The following is a 25211-nucleotide window of genomic DNA, read 5'->3' as shown; positions in this document are numbered from 1 at the left end:
TGAGAGCCCACACACGGATGCGAGGAGACAGAGACCAATGATTTTCACACAAAAAATACTAACACAGCTCAGGCTACAAATTAAATACAAAATCCAATTTAATTCCAAATTAAATGCAATACCAATGAAACACTGGTAGGCGCAGGGCCCCTAAAAAGTGTGGGACCCATTGGCCGGTGCATACTTCGCCTAATGGATAATCCCGCACTGAGCAGAAGGACAAGCCACGGGTAATAAGCGACCTATATTTATAACATAATACATACGCTGTGTTTGTCAGGAGCATAATGCCTATTTTATAAATAACAGAGAATGGAAACCATGTATCACATGCCCATTCTCCAACTTATTTGGTTTATCTGTTCTTTTATTTTAGAGAAAAAGGAGAATGTTAAGGAATGTTATGGCTTTACACATGAAAATTGCTTCTCCACCCACAAACGTGATGGCAGCAGGCGGCATAGTGCCACATATGTCGGTAAGGACATCTAATTGTTTTAGCTGACACATACTAGTGTTGTCTCATTGCACTCTATTCTCCTTCTCAAATTTTGAATGCAGCACTACATTCATGGTTTTGGTGTTTCTGACAGGACCTGTTTGGCTCTAAAAGAAGCACAGTTGAAGTGTTAACAATTTAGACATATGCTATACTCAAATAGATGCCCAATAACTTGCACTTTTGAAGACTTTAGCTCAGTAGAGGTATGTGCCTAATAATTTTATTACTGTTGAAAACATCACAGTTACTTTTGGAGCCTAACCCCTTACATGTATATGTTTTACATTGTTGTGCTTCCATAGGATCCTCAGAGCATCGGCAACATCTTAGTCTCAGATGAAAATGTCGTCACTCATGCACAATTCTCAACTGAGCAGCACCTGAAGAAAATCCTACCATCAACATAGGGGATTGAAACATGTCGGGCCGAGTTGGAGAGCTATTATATAGTTAAACAAGTGTCTATGGGGCTAGACAATATTGTTAAGAACTAATACTTGTTTTTCAATACATATCACTATTGTTCCTTTTGGATTGGTGCTACAACTAATTTGTATGTTGTTGTTCATTTATTTTGTCACCAGTGATGGAATTATAATTACACAGCCACGTTAGTGGCTGTGTAGTTGTGGTTAAATTGCTAATCCCATAGGAAGAGCACTTTTTGGGTGGTTTATAACTTCGCTCTCCCTGGACGAATCCTCACGAAACGTTGCAAAAAAAGTATATGGCCCACTCTGATTTTTTCTGCAAAGTTTGGTGAGGTTTGGTCTGGGGGGGCAAAGTTATAGGGGGGATCCCAAAACTTCTTTTTTTCCCATAGACTGAGTGGGGAAAAAACATGCTCATGCCTACAGCCCAAACCGCAGGACAGATTTTCACCAAATTTGCGGCAAGAGCAGCGGCTTCATCCCGAAAGTGTGCTTTTGTAAATTTGGTGAAAATCTGTCCAGTAGTTTTTTTAAAAAGGACCAAAAAGTAGGTCACAAAAAATTAGTGATATCTATGTCCTCTCCGCGGACACGTTTCCCTGTTCGCTCTGCGGACAGTGTCCTGATTGGCTAATCGTCTTGCGTCATGTCCGCGGACATGCAACGTGTTCGTTGATTGGATGGTGAAGAGTGTGAAATGCGTCCGATTTTTGGAAATGCCCGCCATCTTGGATCTGCGTACATCCGCGGACAGCGCAGTGACAAATGGTGGAGAAATACAACTTTGGCAAGTGTGTTGGTATGTAAGAGTGTTTGGGGAGGGTGGGGGAGTAAGAGATGGGTCAAATGCTGTATTTATTTAGGTGGCAGGCACCCCTGTTTTGTTCGTCTTATCCGCGGACAGCTACGCTGTCCGGGATGTCCATGATTAGCCAAAATCGGGGTGTCCTAAGGACACTATTCCTGTCCGTACTGGCCGCAGGCAAAGTTGAAACTGTTCTAAGAACATATTCGGTGTTTGGGATGTCCGCAATTAACCAAAATGGGGATGTCCTAAGGACACTATTCCTGTCCGTAGTGTCTGCAGGCAAGTTGAAACTGTTCTAAGAACAGGCGCGGTGTCCGGGATGTCCGCAATTACCCAAAATGGAGTTGTCCTAAGGACACTATTCCTCTCCGTACTGTCCGCAGGCAAGTTGAAACTGTTCTAAGTACAGGCAAGGTGTCTGGAATGTCCGCAATTATCCAAAATGGAGGTGTCCTAAGGACACTGTTCCTGTCCGTAGTGTCCGCAGGCAAGTTGAAACTGTTCTTAGAACATGCACGGTGACCAGGATGTCCGTAAGTAATCAAAATGGAGGTGTCCTAAGGACAGTATATCTGTCCGTGCTGTATGCAAGCAAAATAAAACTGTTCTTAGAACACGTTAGGTGTCCGCGGACATAAAAAATGCCCATACTGCATAGTTAAAATGTTTGATTCTATATCTATGGGTGAGATATGCTGCGTGGTTGTGGCCAGGGCCTAGGGTCTTGGGTGCATGGCCAAAGGCCATGCACCCAAGACCAAAGTTATAAGCACCCAAGTTATAAGCCACCATGGGTGTGATATGCTGCGGTGGTTGTGGCCATGGGCCTAGAGTCTTGGGTGCATGGTCAAAGGCCATGCACCCAAGACCGCAGTTATATGCACCGAAGTTATAAGCCACCATGGGTGGCTTACAACTTCACTCTCTCTGGATGAATTCTCACCAAACTTTGCAAAAAGTGTGATATGGGTCGGCCCATATAGACAGTTAAAATGGTTGATTCTATGGTTGTGATCTATGGGTGTGATATGCTGCGGTGTTTGTGGCCAGGGCCTAGAGTCTTGGGTGCATGGCCATGAATGGTGTTTTCTTACCAAGTTATGCTTGACCATGTGCGAATCCAGTCAGCTTTTGCAGTTGGTTTTAGTACCATTTGCACTGTAACGTAGAAGCATTAGTATGACGTATTTACTATGTGTTTGTATTAGTAAGGTAGAGCGATTATCTGAATTGCAGGAAGTACAGAATCTGCCATGGTTTGCATTTTATTTTGTACAGGTTGCTGAAATGGAACGGATTCACAGTTAGGTATGGATACATACACAAAACGTGTATTAGGGATTTGTTCATATTGCATATGGTTGCACAGAGTGCATGTATGTTTCCACATGTATGAAATCTAGAAGATTTCATTTATAGGTATGTTTTTGTTTTCCAGTACTTGTAGCAAGTACATTATGAATTCTTGTGGATCTTCTTGTGAGTTTATAGTGAATTTCACCATTCCAGCACAGTAGTCCAATTCTTGTCTTATTCCATAAACACTATACGTGTTGTCAGGATTGTTTGTTGCATTTCTATGAAGGACTAACATTTGCAAACACAATTGGTCTGTACTGTGTAAGTAAATGTTGTCAACAATTGGTGGCAATTGAAATAGAATATTGATTGCTACATTTGCGTAGCAACTTACACCAGTTATATATGAAAATTTGAATGGACCAGATAGTTCTGCATCCAAGTCATTTTTTCGAAGTGTGTGTTGCTTCTTTGAAGAAGTAGCTGAGTTTCTTTGAGTAATAGGTTCTTCTTTGGTTGTGGTATTTGATTAAGTATTAGCTTCTTTTACTCTCTTTGGAGGATTTGCAGTGAGAACCTGTTGCATTTCTGTTTGAATTAGTTTTCTTTTACAACGTTTTCCTTTTTGTGGAACAGCATATGTTTTTAGATGGGGGTGTATAGTGAACGTAGTCTATTGTATTCTAAAATGCAAGGAATATCAGCGTTTACTTGCATCAAAGTTGATTAGAAATAGACCGTCAAGTGTACGTAAGAGTGATAGTGCTACGTAGCTCATGCCTTCTTTGAAGACTGTGGGCCTCATTACGACCCAGGCGGTAAGTTACCGCCTGGGTCGTACCTTTACCACCATGGCGTAAACTACGTTTACGCCATGGTGGTTGGCGGACTTACCGCCCCATTCCGAGGTTGGCGGGGCGGTAAGTCCCCAATCCCCATTTACCCTTCCCCATTCCCATTTTTGCCCCATAGGGCATAATGGGAGTGGGGAAGGTGTTAATTACGCCACCGTAAATTACGGTGGCGTAATTAACATCAAGGTCCCTTAGCGCCATGGATTTTAACACCTGCTAAAAGCAGGTGTTAAAACCTCCATGGCGCTAAGGGACCTCGGAATCAGGCGGTAAGGGTCGGCGCTGTTTACGCCGCCGTAAACCCCTTACCGCCTGAGTCGTAATGAGGCCCAGTGTGTCCAATATCTATCAATGCTTTACCTAGGTTAAGACCTTGTAATTTGTGAATGGTGACTGGGTATGCTAGAGCTAGAGAAAATTGTTCTTTGCGTACATACATGTCTTTGAAGAGAAGGAATCGAGCTGTTGAGCGCCCTATCCTTTTTACTGCTGAAAATTTGTCAAAGAGAATATTGAGAAACTGAATGTTGTTGTCACGTGGGTATGTTTGAGAGCCAACAACTGTACCTAGCGCTCCATTAACTAGTTCTTGCTCCACTTCAAGGTCACATTTAAGCATTACTCTTTAGTTTAAAGATAATTTTAATATTTTCTCCAAACCAGCTGTGTTGGAGATAGAATTTTCTAAGGTATAGTACACCAACTATAATACTTTTTAAAATGTTGGCGTAGGTGAGGTCTGCAATTTTCTGTTATTTCTCTGTATTAGAAATGTTGCCAAAGGTTGACATTTCCTATGCTGCCAACAGTTCTACAGCAGAGTTTGTGTCCTAAGGATTTAAAAATAGGTTCACATTTCACTGGTGTCAATTGAAAAAGATCTCCAAAATCAATAATGTGTTTTCCTCCAAAGAGCTCTTTGTAGTTTGTTTTGAGTACTTCTTGTAATCTGAGGTGAATCAAAGCCAACATTAGGTTGGAGACCATACTCACTTCATCCATTAGTAGCATTTTCCTTTGTTTTAACACTCTGCGTAGTTCCATTGCAGCTTCTGTAGAAAGTTTGTAATATTCTAATTTGTTTTGGTGTTCTAGTGGAAGGAGTAGTAATCGGTGTAAAGTGACACCTGTGGGGGCAGTTACAACAGCTGACAGTTTGTTGTTTGTCAATTGTTGAAGGAACTTGCTGATGATTTTGATTAAGAATGTTTTGCCTGAACCAGTTTCACCACTGACGTATAGTAGTATAGGTTTGTATTTTTGGCAGGTACATTCTTTATTTTCATGTTGTGCACCATGTGCAATTTCTTTTGTTACTTCATGAAAAATGCTAGGCTGCCCATTGTTCAGTTTTGATTGTAGTACAGTTAAGCCTTCTGTATCTTCATAGTGACAAATGGGGCCTCATTACACGGATGGCAGTAAGGATTTACCGGTACCGGTAAAATACCGGTACCGGTAAATCCTTACCACCTTACTACGAGGTCCCTTTGCGGGTTGGGGGATTTGACGCCTGCTTTTTGCAGGCGTTAAAATCCAACCCGCTAAGGGAACTCGGAGCTAATTACGGCTCCGCAAAATTGCGGTGCCGTAATTAGCGCCTTCCCCATTCCCATAGAGCCCTATGGGGCAGAAATGGGAATGGGGAAGGGCAATGGTGGAAGGGGGATTTACCGCCCCTCCAACCTTGGAATGGGGCAGTAAATCCCCTTTCCGCCAAGGCGGTGCCGGTATTTTACCGGCATGAGCCATGGCGCTAATAGCGCCATGGCTCACCGCCTACCGTGTAATGAGGCCCATGGTGTTTTATACTTCTGTCATAGCTAATTCTTCCTCATTTGCAATTAGTGGCTGTCCCAGTGGTTCTTGGCTTCCTGTTACAGAAGGTTGACTACTGTCGGGAGTGTCCTTATCTAGTTGGGTGTAGAGTTCTTCTTCATGTTGCTGTTCATTGTGCAACATTGTTTTGTACTGTGTAAAGTTTACATTGGTTATAATGCTTTCATTTGCTTTGAAAGCGTCGTCATAGTAGTCATAGTTATCTAGTATCTCTTCTTCTATTCTCCATGGTTTAAAGATTTGTAGAAGGGACATGTAATATAGTTCTTTATGTTGAGTTTTTAATGACAATTTGATATGAATAATTAAACTTGGTTTGGTAAGTTTTACTAAGCTGCCTTCACAATTTGTCACTCTGTATCTACCTTTTTTTATCAGGTTTTATATTTCTTTTGTATGTGAAGTTTTGGGCTATGTGGTATAGACACATGGTTTCCAAAGTGGTACTTCTGTTTGGGTAGTATGTGTCTAGTAAATTGTTTTTCAAAATGTCTTAGCTGTTGGGATCATTTTTGGCTATTGTTTCTATGTCGTTGTATGATTTGAGAACTTTTTTTCTAGATTTAGCAGGACCAAGAGTTAGGGCCTCATTACACGGTATGCAGTAAGGGTTTACCGGTACCGGTAAGGGCACCGGTACCGGTAAACCCTTTCCGCCTTACTACGAGGTCCCTTTGCTGGACCCGACCTCAACGGCTGGTTTTGCCAGCCATTAAGGAACGGGCCCGCAAAGGGACCTTGGTGCTAATTACGGTAGCGCAATTTGTGGTACCGTAATTACCTCCTTCCCTATTCCCATTGAGCCATATGGGGGCAAAAATGGGAATGGGGAAGTGCCTTGGTGAATGGGGAATTACCGGCCCCGCTCACCTTGGAGTAGGCCAGTAATTCTGCCATCCACAAAGGCGGACACAGTAAAATACCGGCGGCAACCATGGCGCTAGTAGCGCCAGGGTTACCGCATACCGTGTAATGAGGCCCTTAGCCATACTATATTTTCAGATTTTCCATACAAAGCAGTACCGGTTAAACGATCTGCAGCTTCATAGCAGCCACATTCTCTATGGGAGAGCATTTTTATGCCCAAGCTGTACAATTTTTGAGACAGTGTTTTGTCTGATGATAGGTCATTCCAGAGGTCTTGAAGCTCTGTTTTTTCTGCTTCGGTTAAATAGTCTGTAACATATTGTGCAACTGCAGTGGAATTGTCTGCAATGTACTGCACATCTATGTTTGCATTCTATAATAGGGCAATGATTGCATTGTAAAAATTGATATATTTTGCTTCTTCTGTTCTTTATATCTAATTTGTGTTTTTAGCGGATTTACCTTACTATGTCTAACTGAAGACATGAAGTTGCTCACTTCACCTGTTTCTGTAACCGGTCTAGGGAAATCAAAGCGACAGTTGGTGTAGTATTTCCCTTTGTTTTTGTATTTGCGACGACAATAATTGCCACATTTGTGTCTTTGAAATTGCACAATTTGTGCATGAAGATCACTATTTGTTGCTTCTGATGGAATTTCACAAGTGACATATTTTTCGATAAACTGTAAAACAGTGGCATCACTGTCTTGACCAAATTTTGGAGCCTCTTTAATCCATAAAAACATGTGAAGATGTGGTGCTCCTCTGGCTTGGTATTCTTTTCTCCAAAAGAAGTGTTGCACTTCTCCGAGAGGAGGAACAGTTTTATTACAAATAAAGTGTAGCATAGCAATGAAGTGAAGATGGAAATATCTTGAAACATTAACAGGAACTAGAGAGCAAAGTTCTCCAGGTGGTAGTATATCTATGTTTGTTTTGTTTTTGTTTGATATGCGTAGGAAATCATGTAATTCTTCCCATGCATATTCTGCACAACTTAATGTAACAAACCAAGTGGGTGGGCCAAGGTTTCTTATATCATACAACGTACATCTCTGTGACGTCGGAACCAGTACTCTTTAGTACCACGCATGTTTGCTAACAGATTTGTAATGCTTGATTGTAAAACCTCATCTTTTTCTTGCACTTTCTGTATTAATTGCCAAGCTGACATATTTTGAAAGTGGTTTCCTAATTTTAATGTGTGTGCAACTCTGTAACATAGAGTTGCTAGTTCACTTTCAAAGAGTAGGTGGAATATGTATTCCACATTTTGTCTAAATCTGGGATCTTCAGAATACATTTTTAACGAGATGTATTCTGATGCTGTTATCTGAATAAGTCTATCATTGTACCTTCCTCCTTTGCCAGTAGGAAAGAGTAGAGGAAAATCACATGCTTCTATACTTTCCCACATGCTGATTGGTGATCCTTTGGTTTGTCGCATTTGGTACGTTTCTAGTGCATCATTTTTGGTGTCATTAGAGTGTAATGGATGAATTGTATAATGGTCTAAAATATTGGAATACTATAGAAGAATCTAGAAGTTCAAATTGACCAGTTTCTGGTGACTCTTGAATTATTTCAGTTGTTTCCCTTAGGTTTTCTTCAATATTTATTTCTTTGTAGTATTCATTATTGTCTTTTAGATATTGCAAGGCTTGTTTAACTTTATGTAAGTCTACGAGTTGTTGCCAAATTTGGTTGTCTTTTGTAGGTACATCATTTACTAAGACAATTAAAGATTGCTCTATTGGATGTTGCACTCTCAGAGTGTGCACATTTTCTTTTAGATCTAATGGTAAATAAACTACTTTGCTACAAATGCCTTTCACCAATTCAGAGGGAGGTAATTTAGCTGTTTGTGGTGGAAGGCGTATTATTGCTTGAAATGGGTGCACTGTTTGAATTATGATGCTCTCATATATATTGAGTTGTTGCAGGGGTTTTGGTAGTGGGAATAATTCCAAATTATTTGTGATAGCACGTGAAGGAGTTTGATTGTTGTCAAGTTTTGTAGTGCAATAACTGCAAAGTATCAAGGGGTCAGTTATTTCGTATTTGTTTTCTGCTATAAGGTAGAGAGCTAATTCAAACCATTTGGAATCTTCATTGTTTTCTATTTTGTATGTTATGTCTACAGTTTTTGTGTTACTCTTATAAAAAGTTCTGCGGCAACACATACACACATGGTTTGGTACTTCAACGGATGTACTTTTACATTTTAATATTTATTTTTTGTATGTGTGTAGTGGAAGATTGCCATCTGTAAAATTGTTGCTGGTCTGTTGTACAGCTACTGCATTTTGCAAGTGACTTTCACTTCCAAAATATTTTTTCTGGATATGCTCTATTTCTTCCAGTAGGTGGCTGTACCATGTAGAAGATTGCTATTTAAATTGGCTAGTGCTAAAGCAGGACTTTTAGCATAGTACAGTTTATAGACTAGATTTCTTATAGTTGAATGATGTGTTGATATCATTTTGATATGATGGAAGGTGCTTTTGCAAATAGGTCCTGAAATGAAGGCCAATGAATGTCCTTATAGTCCTGTGTTTTTGCGCACTTGACAGGTATCCATATTTTGCAGCAGTTTCATTTTGATTTTGTCTTTGCCTTTCACATATTGATTGAGGAACTGGCGTAAAGATTTGAAAGATTTTTTAGCAATGTTACACATTGACGTGCATGGCCATTTGTATACTGGACCTTCTGGGTCAGGTGAATGGAGAGTTGGTACTGAGTTTTCCGGGGATATTTTTGTATGCAGTATTTCTTGTTGCATTATGGTATTATTAAGTTTTTCATAACCTCGTCCACTGCTATGTATTGCAATTGTGTTTGTTTGATTTTGTTTGTATGCTTCTTCATTAAAATATGGTTCTGTGCTCGTGGTGTGATTCCATTCACCTCCACAGATCTTTAAGAAGTTATTTTTGTATACATTCCGTTTATTGAGAAGTCTTTTTTGTAATTTAGTAGTTAGTTTTGTTAGTGGTTTCATTCTGTTTAACACTAAAATAAATAACTTTCTTTTGAGAAGGATTGCACTGTCTATCAAAGCTTCTAAGATTAATTTTCTACGGTGGATTTTAAGGGTTGTGCATGATTTGGCTCCTGTTTTTATAAGATTCTGAAGGACTCTGTGGCGGAACATTTTTGCTAAAATACTTTTTTTGGTGTGGTTACTTGCCACTATATCAAGATTTATAGGAGCAGTTTTAGCAGTAGTGTTAGCTACATTCTTGTTAATCATTTTCTGTTTTATTTTACATTTTCATAGAGGAGGCAACGTTTCTGTACTGGAAGATTGTTTTGTTCTGCTAAATGACTGTATTAGCTGTTTTGTTTGAACTTTTTGTACAAACTCTGCTAGAGATGGATGCTTATTTTGGACACTTTCATTTTCATTTGCTCTAATTCTGTTTTGCTTTCTAAAGACTTGCTTTCTGGTAGGCATGTGGGGTCTGTTGAAACAAAAAAAGAAGGTATGGGTTGGGCTGTTGTGCAATGTATGTGTTCTGTATGCATGAGTGTCTGATTATGATGGTAAAGATGTATGTGGTGGTTTGTAATTGTGCATTGGGCAGCTACGATTAGTTGGGGAGGCTATTCTTCTATTTGTGTGTTACTATACTGCGGTTCAGATGACAGTAGAAAGTGAACTAGTGGTGAGGAGAAGCACTAATAGTAAATCTAATGGTATACAATTAAAACAGTTCTTTGTTTTGTAATACTGACATTCTAGGGTCTGAGTTATGTTATTTGTGTTCTGAAAAACAGGGATTTGTGTGTCATTCTGCCTGCTAATGCCTGTTTAGAGAATGGTGATTTGTGGGTAGAATGGTGCACAAATCTTCTTTGTTTTGGTGCACAAATTACATGAATCAACCGCACAACAACACAGTAAGTATAGCAATTAAACTGAAGGGGAGAAGGAGAGTAGAGCAGTAGAACTGAGAGAGAGCGGGAAGGGTGGGGAAGAGGAGGAGGAGGGAAACAGATGGGGTGAAGGGTGAGAATGGGGGAGGGGGAGGGTAGGGAGATGATCAAGGAGATAAGGCAAGGGGAGAGGGGGCAAGAGGGGAGGAGGGTTTCATGGCGGGGAATGGAGAAGGAGAGATTTGAGGGAAGTGTGGAATGAGGAAAAGGTAGAAATAGAGCAGAGTGAGAGAGGTAAGGAGTTCCAGTGCAGGGGGGCTAGGAGATGGAAGGAGCGGAAACGGGATGTTGCACAAGGGGAAGGAGGAACAGTGAGAAGAAAGTAGTCAGCAGAGCAAAGAGAGTGGGAGGGAGTGTAGAAAGAGAGGAGGGAGGTGAGATAAGGGGGAGCAAGAACTTGGAGAGATTTAAAGACTAGGCAGAGAAATTAAGGTCGTATTGTACTTACTCTTTTTTGTGGAATGAGCAGGTTTCTTTGGAGTTCTTGTTTTTAGTTCAGATGCTGCTGTTTTCCAGGAGAGTGGTCTTCACTGCCATCGTAAAAGAAAGAAGTTAGTAATTTTGTGTGTTTATAGCACTGATGTTAATTGAGACGTTGATTTTTATGTTTTTGTAGTAGTATTCTTGTTTGATATCTGAACATAGTGTATGTATGCAGTTTCATTTGACTATGTGCAGCATTCATATTTTATTTACAATATTTTAGTTCAACATGCTTTGCAAATGAGTAGAATATTAACTCTATGAAACTTACTTGGTTTTTTAAAGCTATGTTATAGGATGTTAGGAGAAAGAAGAAATAATGATATATTTATTTTGCAATTTTTATAAGTTAAATGGCAGAAACTGTATAGAAAAACATGGAATGTATGCATTCGTGAAGGTGTGGGTAATAAAGCAGAAGGATGCGATTTACAGGTAGTGGTGTTATTGCAGCTCGGAGCTTTTCAATGATAGTGTCTGTGTGTGTGAGTGTATGAAGATACATGACCTTTTACTGGCTGTGTGTAATTTTATAATACACTACTAAGTGTTTTTCCACAATTATATTGTTATTTCTCCCATCTACTAATAATATATTTTTCTAGATAGGTGTGTGTGTAAAAAAAAAATTGATAGCAGGCAGGTTTGGAAGTGACAGTTGATTATAGCAGATGGGAAAAATGACCAGTAAGTTCATTTTAAAGGTTATACAGGTTAAGTGGCAGTTACTCTGTTTATATGCATTTATAACAGTTGTACATGTACTGTGCAGAAAATATGCATACCTGTAGTTTGTATTCATGCATGCGGAGAGGCATGCCGCTGCAAGTAGAAATCTTGGAGACTTGTAGAGTAGTTTTTGTAGTAGGTGCTTTCCAATGATATGAGACTTGTACTCAGAGTGATCAACAGTACATTTGAAGTGCTGAACTCTGATGATGGAGTTAGATGTAGAGGTCTTGGATGTGATTGGTGGATGGTTGTGTGACTGGTTAGCTGTATCGAATGAGGGAATGGCACAGAGAGTGAAGTGGAAATGGTAGAAGGGCTGTCCAAGTTATGATATGTCAATGGACATGGCGGTAGTCCGCGGACACTGTGTATTATATACCGTGATTTTGGCGTGGCGAGGCATGCAAATGAGAATGAGCAGAGGAAGGGATTGGTCAGAAAAGTTTACTGGGTGTGTTGTGTAAGGAGGGAGTTTGTCAGAAAGTCTTTTTCCTGATAGAAGAACAGTTAGCTATGGCTGTTTGTTTCAGAAAACAGATTATCTGGATTTTGGGAGACTCATGTTTGGAGGTGTATGCAGAACGCTGTGGAGTAGCTACAGATCTTGGATTCCCTCATGTGGAAGTGCACTGGCATGGAGTGCGTGAAATGAAGTGGTTGGACTTGGTACCTTTCTGTGCTAGTTTAGAGACAGAGCTTCATCCAGACATAGTTATAATTCATTGTGGAGGGAACAGTTTAGGACATGTGTCAGGAATTTCTTTGCAATTTGTGATGAAAGAAGGACTTGGGAAGGTCATGGACATGTTTCCAAATGCCCAAGTAATTTTTTCTCGTATTGCGCAGAGACAAATGTGGCTGCGTTCTTCTTCATTTGGTCCACAAATGGAGAAAGCGAGGCGGAATGTTAATAAGGCTGTTTGTGCCTTTCTAAGAGATGTTGGTATGTCCTCTTTCCACAATGAAAATATTATGTTTCGTAGCACATACATTTTTCGCAGAGATGGAGTTCATCTTACTTATGCTGGTAATCAGATTTTTCTGAGAAATGTACAAAATGCATTGCGACCTTTTGTGGAATTACAGGCATCCATTTTGCAGTAGGTGTTGACCATTTAAGTTTTTCAAACACAAAAAAAACCCACCAAAAGGCTCTTTTCAGAGCCACCACTTCCTCTCACAGAAAAGTGCAAAGGTTTTCATAGGGCAGCACCCCAAAATTTTCGATGTCTGTGGACTGTCCGCGGACTTCAAAAAATGCACAGGTCCCTGATCCATTTATTTGTCACTTCTATTTTTAGACTGTGAAAGGGATCTCTGAAAAGAGCCTTTTTTGGGGGATTTCTGTTGTTTTATATTTTTTTGGATTTTTTTTACACACGACACACTAGGAGAGGAGGGGAAAGAAGGGTAAGGGGGGACACCAACCACAAGGATAAGAAAGGGCAGGTGGAGAGAGGAAGATGTAGGGTGGGCCTCACTTAGATAGTGGGCAGGTCTTCTCGTGCTCCTTGACCGCAGTCTCGAAAGCACTTCGAAGTCTCTCCCCCCTGCAGAGTACTGCGTCGCAGTACATACACAAAACTGTGACCCTCGAAAGGTATGGGTCATCAGCATTATGGATGGCCTGTGAGGCAGCTGGAGGGATGTGCTGTCCCACAGGAGTGTCTCTTGTGGTGACAGGAGCGGAACCGGAAGATATGGTAGAGGAACTCAACCTACTACTTTGATCACAAGATACAACCTTGCTAATGGCCTCATCGTGGAACGACCTTAGGTGTCGCTTCATAGATGTCATACCAAAGCTGTACGAACCAGGCCTCCCACGACGCGGCACCATTTTGCACTGGTTGCAGTTGGCCTTGTTCGCACATGCTTTTGGTACGTCACCTTGAATGGTAAACAACTGCCACACCCAAGACTCACGGTGAGTGCTGGTAGTAGGGACTTCCACTACCTCATCCTCTTCATCCTCTTCATCCTCCTCTACATCCTCACACCTGTTCCCCTCTTCAGGCCCCTTGGGAGGTGGTGGTGGTGGAGGGTTTGGGGGTGGTGCTGAGCAGATGTAGCACCAGGTGGAAGTACAGCAGCCATGGATGCCATCTGGTTTGAAGATGCAACAGCAAAGGCAGCAAAAGCAGATCAATCTTCAATAGTAGAAAGACAGAATGAAGATGAGCTCTGGGGTGTGGCCTTTTATAGGGATGCAGGTGCGCGCAGATCGAACACCCCAAAAGGGCTCAAAAAGTTCCAAAAAGTATGTAGAAAGTCAGAGTCATTGCCTGGGACATGTGCTATGGTGAACTTTTACTATAAAATACTTTGGATTGCCTGAAAAATTACTTTTAAAATGTTCGGGGACCCGGACTGTGTCCGCAATTCAGGAAACATGCTCAGCGTGGGTGCAGTCACATGATGACGTTGCAAACACGTCCGCGAAGGGAATGGGTGTACAGGAACGGCTGTGCGCATGCGTGCGGGTGTTCCACGGACAGTGTTCGGGTCCTGAAACAAATTAAAATTGCGACACAAGTGAGACGGACAGTTGCGGACAGGCGCGATGTTCCTAGGACTTATGGGTGTGGTGCACATGTGGTTAGATGTTCTACAGGCAGTATGGACAGGCATAGTGTCCTTGGAACACCCCCATTTTGGTTAATTACGGACAACCCAGACACCACGCATGTTCTTAGAACAGTTTCAACCTGCCTGAGGACATCACGGACAGGCATAGTGTCCTTAGGACACCTCCATTTTGGTCAATTATGGATAACCCGGACACTGCGCATGTTCTTAGAACAGTTTAAACTTGCCTGCGGACATTACGGACAGGCATAGTGTCCTTAGGACACATCCATTTTGGTTAATTGCGGTCATTCAGGACAATGGGCCTCATTGCATGGAAGGCAGTAGGAGATTACCGGCACCGGAAAGGGGACCGGTGCCGGTAATCCCCACCACCCTACTACGAGGTCCCTCAGCGGGTCCTGTCCTTCACGTGTGGTCAAACCACACGTTAAGGACAGGACCCGCTGAGGGACTTCAGTGCAAATAACGGTACTGCAAATTGCGGCACCGTTATTTGCTCCTTCCCCATTCCCATTGAGCCCTAATGGGGATTGGTTCCCCGAATGGGGACTTACCGGTCCCGCAAAGGTCGGAGTAGGCTGGTAAGTCCCTATTCCGGGAACCCGGCCTCTGACGGAGGTAAGGGGGTAGCCATGGCGCTAATAGCGCCATGGCTACCGCCTTCTGTGTAATGAGGCCCAATGAGTGTGTTCTGAGAACAATTCCATCTTGTTTACGGACAGTACGGACGGGTTTAGTATCCTTAGGACACCCCCATTTTGGTTAATTACGGAAATTCTGGACACCCGCGCTGTCCACAGACATCTTATCTGCCTTTTAAAAAAAAATAAGACGCAAAGGACTGAATTAAAAAACATTGAATATTTTTTTTTATTATATACAGATATAAAATGTCATTGAACACATTGAATATTTTGTTTTTATTATATACAGATATAAAATGTATGCAAGAGAGGGGGAAGCAGAAACTGACGCAAACACAGGGGAATTGGGGGTTTGGAGAGGATGGATGGGAGGAAATGAAGGGATGGAAGTCTCATCGTAACGTTTTTCTTGGTGGGGATGGTTTGGGGATAGTTGACTGGGACATGGAGAAGGGGAACAGGTACATGTGGGACAATGATATTTAATTTTTTCTTTTATGTGGTCCTCCACAAAATGTTTCAAAAGATTGAAATTTTCCATTAGCATGTCCATTTTTTCTTCCATGCACTGCAGAGTATGTTCTAATGTGTCTTTAGGTGTATTATTCTCAATGTTTGTATGGCCTGTTAAAAAAAAAATGTTAAGTACACATAAAGTTATGATTATTAATTGTGGTTGTATAGACAAGTGTCTACCATTAATATCACTATCTTCAGTCATTTCCTCACGTGGAAAATTTTCCTCAAGCCATTCCAAAGTACTGGCCGTTTCTGTTAAAAAATATATATATATATTACTTTTAGTGTACCTAATGTAGAAAGTTTAGAAATATATAAGGAAAATGATGTTCACTTACTAGCTTCTGGTAAATTGTGTTCTTACTGTTGTGTAGGTCTGCTGTTGCTCCTAATTATGTTGGAGGCATATCTTTTTTGTTTTGGTATATTCCATTTTAGTACATATGGTATTTAAATGGATGGTTGATGTGTTTCATATATAGGTTCCACTTCTTATTTATTATTACATGTAATATATGTATAGGCTGCTTTATGAACTTGTGCAGTGTTTATATGACTTGATAGAACAATTTAAGATACCTCCTGAGTTTTTGGGTAGTGTTGATGTTGTCTGCATCCATCTGCGGACATACGTAGAGTCTGCGGACATCAAAATCACTAGCTGGGGGTTCAGTATGTTCTATGTTACATCACTAGCTGGGGGTTCAGTATGTTCTATGTTACATGTATATAAAATCAGTGAATTCTAGTAAACATCTATCAAATTCACAATATGAATATGTATATTCAATAAAATAAAAATTGATAAAGGAAGGTTATGGTCCAGTTGCGCTATTAAAAACCTATGATATTCAGTAAAAGAAACTTTGTTAAAGGGACGTTATGGTTAAGTTGCGCTACTAAAAACCTATGAAATTCAGTAAAAAAATGTGTTAAAGGGACGTTATCGTTAATTTGCGCTACTAAAAACCTATGAAATTCAGTAAAAAAAACTTTGTTAAAAGGACGTTATGGTTCCTAGTAAAACCGAAAAACCCCTGAAATTCGCTAGTTATGGTAAACTAAACAACTATAACTCACGCCAACACCGTGCATTGCTAAGACTAACACCCAGGACATCAAAGATGTCATCACAAATGTCATTGATGACATCACTGATGACATCACATGTGCATTTACTTCTCATGAAAACTCTGTACAGGGGATTCTTATTATAATGTTGATAGAAAAAGTGTCAAGGATCATTTGAATAGATATCTTGAGCTATGTAGTGCATTATACAATGCATTGATATAAATAGCATTTTAATATGACGTTCTTTACAGTATAGTAAGCTACACATGTATAAATATAAGCATTGTGTGCAGCATACATGATGGAGGTACAATATTCATAATCTTCCCATGTTGAATAGTGAAATGATAAACGCTTTCTTATTAGAGTTTTGTGTACTGTGCAACATGTAATAAGTAGCTAATAAAACCACTTACTACATAATTTCATTATTACATACAACACATACAAGTATGAGTATATATAGAGAAAGTGAAGAATGCAAAAAAGCAGCAGTAGAAGCAGAAAGTGTTCACAACCTAACTGATTATCTTTATGCACAGAAAGGATTACTCTGCTTCAAACCTACTACTTTCCTATGTACAAATATCACATGATGTGACTGCACCCTAAAGAAAGTAATGCAAATACAAATATGAGCACATCCAGAGAAGTAATAAAAAACAGCAGAACAATAAGAAAGTGTTGATAACCTTACTGATTGTCTTCATACACAGAAAGCATTGCTATCTTTTAAGTGTGTATTTTTTCTATGTATATGTTTCATATGCTGTGAGTGGACCCTAAGTGAATTATTGTAAGAACATATTTGAAGTAGGACCTCATTACACGGATGGCGGAGAGCTAATAGCGCCATGGTTCATGCCGGTAAAATACCGGCACCACCTTGGCGGAAAGGGGAATTACCGCCCCATTCCAAGGTTGGCGGGGCGGTAATTCCCCCTTCCACCATTGCCCTTCCCCATTCCCATTTTTGCCCCGTAGGGCATAATGGGAATGGGGAAGGTGTTAATTACGGTACCGCAAATTGTAGTACCGTAATTCGCTCCCTGGGTCCCTTTGCGGGTTGGTTTTTAATGCCTGCAAAAAGCAGGCGTTAAATCCCCCAACCCGCAAAGGGACCTCGTAGTAAGGCGGTAAGGATTTACCGGTACTGGTATTTTACCAGTACTGGTAAATCCTTACCGCAATCCGTGTAATGAGGCCCTAGGTCTACAAATATAGTACTTTTTGATTTCTTTGTTCCTAACTATTACTGGTCAAGATATGTCACTAAAGGAAAAAAGAGCGAGTCAGACATGTGATGTCCTCAGTGATGTCATCAATGACATTTGTGATGTCATCTATGATGTCCTGGGTGTTAGTCTTAGCAATGCACAGTGGTGGCGCGAGTTATGGTTGCTTAGCTTACCATAACTGGCGAATTTTGGGGATTTTTCGGTTTTACTTATATAACTTATATAACTTATCAGTTATAAGCACTGAAGTTATAAGCCACCATGGGTGGATATGCTGCGGTGGTTGTGGCCAGGATCTAGAGTCTTGGGTGCATGGCCGAAAGCCATGCACCCAAGACCGAAGTTATAAGCACTGAAGTTATAAGCCAACATGGGTGTGATATGTTGCAGTGGTTGTGGCCATGCACCCAAGACCGAAGTTATATGCACCAAAGTTATAAGACACCATCGGTGGCTTATAACTTTGATCTCCCTGGATGAATCCTCACTAAACTTTACAAAATGTGTGATATGGGTGGGCCCATATAGACAGTTAAAATGTTTGATTCTATGGGTGTGATCTATGGGTGTGATATGCTGCGGTGGTTGTGGCCAGTGACTAGAGTCTTGGGTGCATGGCCGCAGGCCGTAGGCCGTAGGCCATAGACCCAAGACTCTAGGCCCTGGCCACAACCACTGCAGCATATCACACCCATAGATCACACCCATCGAATCAAATATCTATCAAATATTTGAAAATCTACAGTTTGTGTACTGTTTGATTTGAATAGTCTGTATGTGAGGTTTTGGCTATGTCATGTCATTAAGACGTAGAGTTTTGTATTGTGGTGTATGGTTAGATGTTTGCTTAAATGGTTCTGTTATGCAGCAGTATTTATGTGTTGTATTAGAATATACTTACGGTTTGATTTTTTGAGATTGGATATATTTTTTTCAGGAATTGGGTAACTGCAGTACATATTCTTTTTCAATTTATGTGATAAAAGAAAAGAGCATGTTAGTGTATGTATTTTATAAAGATTTATTACATTGCATAATAGACATATCAGATTTTTTTCGACCCTCATATTTAGTAGTTTACAAACCAGTGCACTGCGCAATTTGCTCAGTTTCTGTGTTTGTTTTTCAAATCATTGGGTCTGTGGGGAAAAAAATCCATGTCGGATTAAAAAAACCTTTTTTTGTTATGGTACAGTCTATTTGTTTGTTTGTTTTCAGTGTTCACTTGTTGTTTCTGGCTAATGTTCTATCTGTTGGCTTGTTGCAGATTTTTGGAGCAGTTAGATAACTGTTGGCGTATTCTAACTGTCTATTTTTTGTTATAATTTAGTGGTATTGATTTATCTGTTTGGTTGTTGCAAAATCTTGGGGCAGTTAGATACCTTTTGGTGTATTCTAACTGGTTATAGTTTTTTAATTGAAGTTTTGTTAATGTTTAAGTACAGATTAGTTATTAAATTTTGGTTTTAAGAAGATTAACAGGGTAATTCATAGAATTCAGCGCACAAGTAGCGCACGCGGCTGGCGCACAGCGTGCGCGTGCGATAGTCTGCGCCAGCCGCGTGCGCCAAAACCGAATCCGGCGCACAGCGTATTCATGGATTTTAGGCACCCAAACCAGCCGTGGCGCAGAGTATCGCAGCGACCCTGCAGCAGCGCCAGTAACGCCCCCAAGAACGCCCTCGCGCAAGGAAAAGCCATCAAAATCGCTAAATCATCGCAAAGGGCTGCGCTAACCCTGGACCAGTTTACAGGGCTGCCAAACAAGGAACGCAAAGCGGGTAACGTGCATATCAGGGGTACGCGTGAAGTTATACACGCGATTAGCCAGGGTACGTGTATTACAGGGGTATGCGGGAAGTTTAACATGCGATTAGCCAGGGTACGTGTATTACAGGGGTACGCGGGAAGTTCAACACGCGATTAGCCAGGGAACGTGTATTACAGGGGTACGCGTGAAGTAGAACACGCGATAGGCCAGGGAACGTGTATCACAGGGGTACGCGGGAATCATCACACGCGAACAGCCAGGGTGCGTGTATTACAGGGGTAGCGGGAAGTTCAACACGCGATTGGCCAGGGTACGTGTATTACAGGGGTACGCGTGAAGTAGAACACGCGATAGGCCAGGGAACGTGTATTACAGGGGTACGCGGGAATTATCACACGCGAACAGCCAGGGTGCGTGTATAACAGGGGTAGCGGGAAGTTCAACACGCGATTGGCCAGGGAACGTGTATTACAGGGGTACGCGTGAAGTAGAACACGCGATAGGCCAGGGAACGTGTATCACAGGGGTACGCGGGAATTATCACACGCGAACAGCCAGGGTGCGTGTATTACAGGGGTAGCGGGAAGTTCAACACGCGATTGGCCAGGGAACGTGTATTACAGGGGTACGCGTGAAGTAGAACACGCGATTGGCCAGGGTACGTGTATCACAGGGGTGCGTGGGAATTATCACACGCGAATAGGCTGGGTGGGCCCTCACAGGTGTACCCTGTACACCCTCCACGGCCCCTGCAGGCAGCCCACAAAACAGGGGACTACCCTGCACACCTGATCATGTCCCCCTGCACCCCCATCCACCAGGGGCACCCTCCACCAGGCCCCCACCCATGTCTCCCACCACCCCCACCCCCCAGCAGTGCAGGGGCACCTGCCATCAGGCCCCCACCCATGTCTCCCACCACCCCCACCCCCCATCCACCAGGGGCACCCTCCACCAGGCCCCCACCCATGTCTCCCACCACCCCCACCCACCAGCACTGTGGGGCACGTGGCCAGCAGGCAGTCAGGCAGCAGCAGATGGCAGGTGGGAGCGTGCTCAGGGCTCTGGGGGACTGTAATTCGGCCTCCTGGCCAGGAGCGTGGTCTTTCGTGTTTGGACGCGTGGACAGCCTGATAGGGAGTGATTTAGCACGTGAAAACCCCACACTCAGCGAATCGCGCGAAAACCCGTCACCAGCATATGTGCGTCTATAGTTACCAGCACGTGCAGTGTCAAAGCGTGTGATTGGTGAAAATGGATCTACACGCAGGAGTGACAAAGCGTGTGATTGGTGAAAATTGATCTACACGCAGGAGTGACAAAGCGTGTGATTGGTGAAAAGTGAGCTACACGCAGGAGTGTCAAAGCGTGTGATTGGTGAAAAAGGATCCACACGCAGAAGTGACAAAGCGTGTGATTGGTGAACATGGGCCAAGCACGTACACGCCGTAAGTGACGCTGTACGTGTGGGCCTGTATATAAGGTAGTGTTGAACACCATTTCCTTGTACGTGCTTTTCGTGGACAGCGAGTGGGTGAATTCTGTACTTCTTGTCGTTTCACACGCGATTTACTTCACGGCGTTTCCAGTTCGTACTCCCTGTTACCTCTGACAGCTTTTTCTCTTTTTCCTCTTGTACTGGTTTACCTGGGCCTGTTCCCTCAAACAGTGTCCCCTTCTACTGTTGTCCTGTCTCCTCAGACAGCGTACACATCTTCTTTTGGCGGGGGTGTTGCCAACCAAACGCGCTCATTTTTCACGCTCTTTTACCTGGCAGACGGTGAGTCACGCACGTATCTAACTTCTGTGCTTGCCCCGTGTGTAGCCTACCCCTTCAGAGGTCATTCTAGGCTGCGTGTGACACGCATACGTTCATTGTGTTACTGGATGCCACAGCGTAGTGCAGGGTTTTCCATCAGCACACGTGGTCTAGGAGGGGTATTGTGCACGTTCCTTAACTTTTCTGGGGTGCCTGTGCGTTGCGTGACCCGTCATCTTTCCCCAGGGGTGTCATATAGCCTTGCCACTGCACTAGGGTACGAATACCATCTGGTACCCAACCCCTTTGACACCCAATTGCCCAGGACAATTGTGCACACCGACTCCCATACGCACAATAACATCAGTGCCATGGTTGGGAGGCGTGCAAGCCGTAAGGGTGGCAAAGGTGGCCGAGCCACACGTGGTGGCCGTGGAGGATCCACTAGGGGACGTGGTTGTGACTTGCAGGGTGCCCCTGTCCCCCCCAGTCTGGAGGACCAGTCAGGAACACCCAATCCCCCCCCCCCTCCAGTTGAGGGTCATGTGGCTGATACCAACCCTGATCAGCCCTTGTTGGACCAGCCCATTGTGGCAGCAGACCTGTCCGAGGGTGATCCCATCGCTGACATCCAGGTCAGCAGGTCCACTGCACGTGCACCGGTGCACATTGGTGTCATCAGGGCACGCGCATCTATGCCAGATAGGTCATCTGCTGGCCCCCGTATCCAGGGTGTGGCTCCATCCACCCCACCTCTCATACACCCTGCCAAGACTGTGTCGGTCCTAGTTCATGCACCTCAGATCAGGCCTGACCCCATCCCACTACCCCCAATGCCTGCACCTACTCCCATGCTGAGTGTGCAATCCCACACACCCAGTACTGAGTCCACCACGGCTCCTGCCCCTAGTGTCCACAGCGGCGTAGGACACTCTGGATCCCCACCCCCTTCCAAGCGCAAGAGGAAGAGTGCACGTCCGGCACAGGCTGATTCCCCAGGCACGGCTGCACAGTCCGGCCCATCAAGGAAGCCAAGCTTCACAGACGCCGAACTGAATGCACTTGTTCAGTATGTGTCAGATCATGATAGGGAAATGGTCATCGTTGCAGGGTCCAAGACCACACATGCCAGACGCCAGGCACACTGGCAGACCATTGCTGACAGAATAAGTGCCCTTGGAGTAGTGAGGCGCACAGCTAGTGATTGCCAGAAGCGCTGGAATGACCTTAAGCGCGGGGCAAAGGATAAGCTGGCCTCAAGTCATGCCGCAACCTTGGTGACTGGAGGTGGGTCCCCAGCACAGGAAATAGAACTCACACCACACGAGTCCGTAGCTGGATCCTACGTCACCGAGGGACAACTCCAAGGTGTGGGAGATCTCCCTGATTACGAGGCATCATCCGGTGAGTGCACATGCATGTGTGTATTATCCATGTGCATGGTGTGTGTGTGAAGCATCCATGTTGGGTGCCTGTCAAGGGGGTGTGTGGCAGAGTAGATAGTGGCACCCATGTGCCTCATCCAGTATGTTCAGTGCAACACCATCTGCCCACAGCACTATCCCAACTGGCAACAGTGCACATATGGCCCTACACCATGGAAGTTGCCCTTGAATTGTCATTTTGTCACTACATTGTTGCTCATACTCCCCTGTCTATTCATCTGATGTCTTACATACCATTCCTATACTTTCCCCCAGCCAATCAAGTTTCATCTTCACATGCCTGACATGCAATGATACCACATGCTAATGCATCCTCTGTATATAAATGCCAACCAACATGCTGTCATACTGTGGATGTTGCCTTGACATCCACCTCCTACCTGTGTGCTTTGGTACCGTCTGGTTTCGAGCCCCATTCCCTCACACTCCATGCTGCTCTTCATGGTCTATCTTCCCTGACTACTACAGTTCAGACCATCGTGCCCTACTCACGACACCTGCTTGCTAACAGTCAAATGAGGGCACCCTGCCCTCCAATGCGACCCACCCTATTGCTGACAAGTGCATCTGAGCCTACTCAAAGCCAACTCTCACTGACATCTGCTCATACATGCCTTTGCCTGTCCCATAGACCCTTCACATGGTCCCTGTCCTCTCTCCTTGCTCCTCTTCCACCATCAATGGTGGGACCCGTTGGGGTGTACTCCTGGCCTCCTTCCAATCCTCAGAGGCCACAATTGATGTGCATGGTAATGGGAGCATCTCAGTCCAAGGCCCTTAGGCCAACCTCATTCTCCTTGAGAAATGCTAGCCACATCTCATCAACTTCCTTACCTCTCCTGCTGTCCCCCCTCCTCTCTCCTCATCAATCCTGCACTGCCTCCCTGCACCCTCCCATGATCCTTCTCCGCCTCCCACTCCAACTCCTACACATGCTGCACCTCTGATCTCTAGCACTCCCCGTAAGTCCTCCAAGGCTGTCAACCTCCTCCACAATTACACTCCTTTCACTGCGGCTGCATCAGGCATTCCTCCGATATCTGTCACTTACATGAGGTTATGCACCTTGACATCCTTGGTCTCATGGAAACATGTCTGACGGCCAGCTCTGTCTGCATCCTTCACACACTCCTACCTGATGTTCAGGAGACCCTCTCCTTTGCCCGCCACTACTGTGCAGGGGGGGTGTGCCCTTGGCTTCCCTGAGGGTATTCCTGCCACTGTCACTCCTACTTAGACCTACTCCACTCTGGAATGGCTTGTGTGACGTCTCCCTCTACCACACCTTGACATTCACAAACTGTGCGTACTGTGTCTGGGAAAACTGGTCAAATGTACTACTTCCTTTCTGAGTGTCCTCACCTCTCCTCCTCACTCATGTCCCCAGACACAGAAATCCTCTTCCTTGTTGCTGTACGCATCCACCTGCATGCTTGTTGACCCCCCCACGTGACCTTTCTGTGACCTCAGCAACTCCCTCTCACCCTCTAGACTCCCGTCTGTCCCTACTCATTCTGCAGGGCACACTCTTGATGCTCTGATCTCATCTGACTTTCCCCTCTCCGTCCATCTCTGCACTCCTCTCTCCTGGAGTGATCACATTCTCCTCTCCTCCCAGCTCACCCTCACCACACCAGAGGCAAAGCCACCCTCACCACTGTCACACACCTTCTTGGTATTCCAACCCATGAAGTGTGTGTCAGTCGAGGCTCATGCTGCCAAAATCTCCCCCCCATCCAGCTCCCCCTTAGGCTCACTCCCATCCTGACAGGGCCCACTCCATGCTCCACTCTATGTCAGGTACACTGGATGTCTTTGCCACGGTCATGACCACCTGTCTGAAGCCCCATGCCAATGCAGAGTCCTGGCATGACTCGGATCATGTGAACCCAGACCACAGGTGCCGGGTGGCAGAGAGGGAATGTCCTGCATCATGCTCATCCTCTGGCAAACTGGCCTGCCACATGCTCCAAAGGCAATAGCGCCTCACCCTTTTCACCAAGATGAGATCCCCAATCCAAGGGCACATATCTGCGGCATGTGACAACTCTGCAGGACAGATAGAAATCTGCAAGGACCTTGCCGAGCCAGATGCAGTGTGTACCTCCCCTGTCCCCTCCGAGCCCACAGCACTGCATGATTGTCTCTGTACCCCTATAGGCCACCCCCCCCAGCACTTGTCTGCGCCTAACACCATCTGCCCTTGACGTTAAGTCCTACTTACCTTGTACAGCACTTCCAGCCGCCACTTCCCCTTGCACATCATTGTGCCACCCACCCCTGCACTTGCGTGACATGAATGACACCAGCACCAGTAGGATTGTTGACTGGCATCCCCTACTGCCCCACCACCCCTCAGTGCTCCGCTGTACCTTCATACATTTCTGGACCGGTGCTTCACGAATGCTATA

This window comes from Ambystoma mexicanum, chromosome 3p (genome assembly GCF_040938575.1).
Source record: "Ambystoma mexicanum isolate Mex_15411 chromosome 3p, UKY_AmexF1_1, whole genome shotgun sequence".
Lineage (NCBI taxonomy): Eukaryota > Metazoa > Chordata > Amphibia > Caudata > Ambystomatidae > Ambystoma > Ambystoma mexicanum.
Note: the sequence above shows the minus strand (reverse complement) of the source record.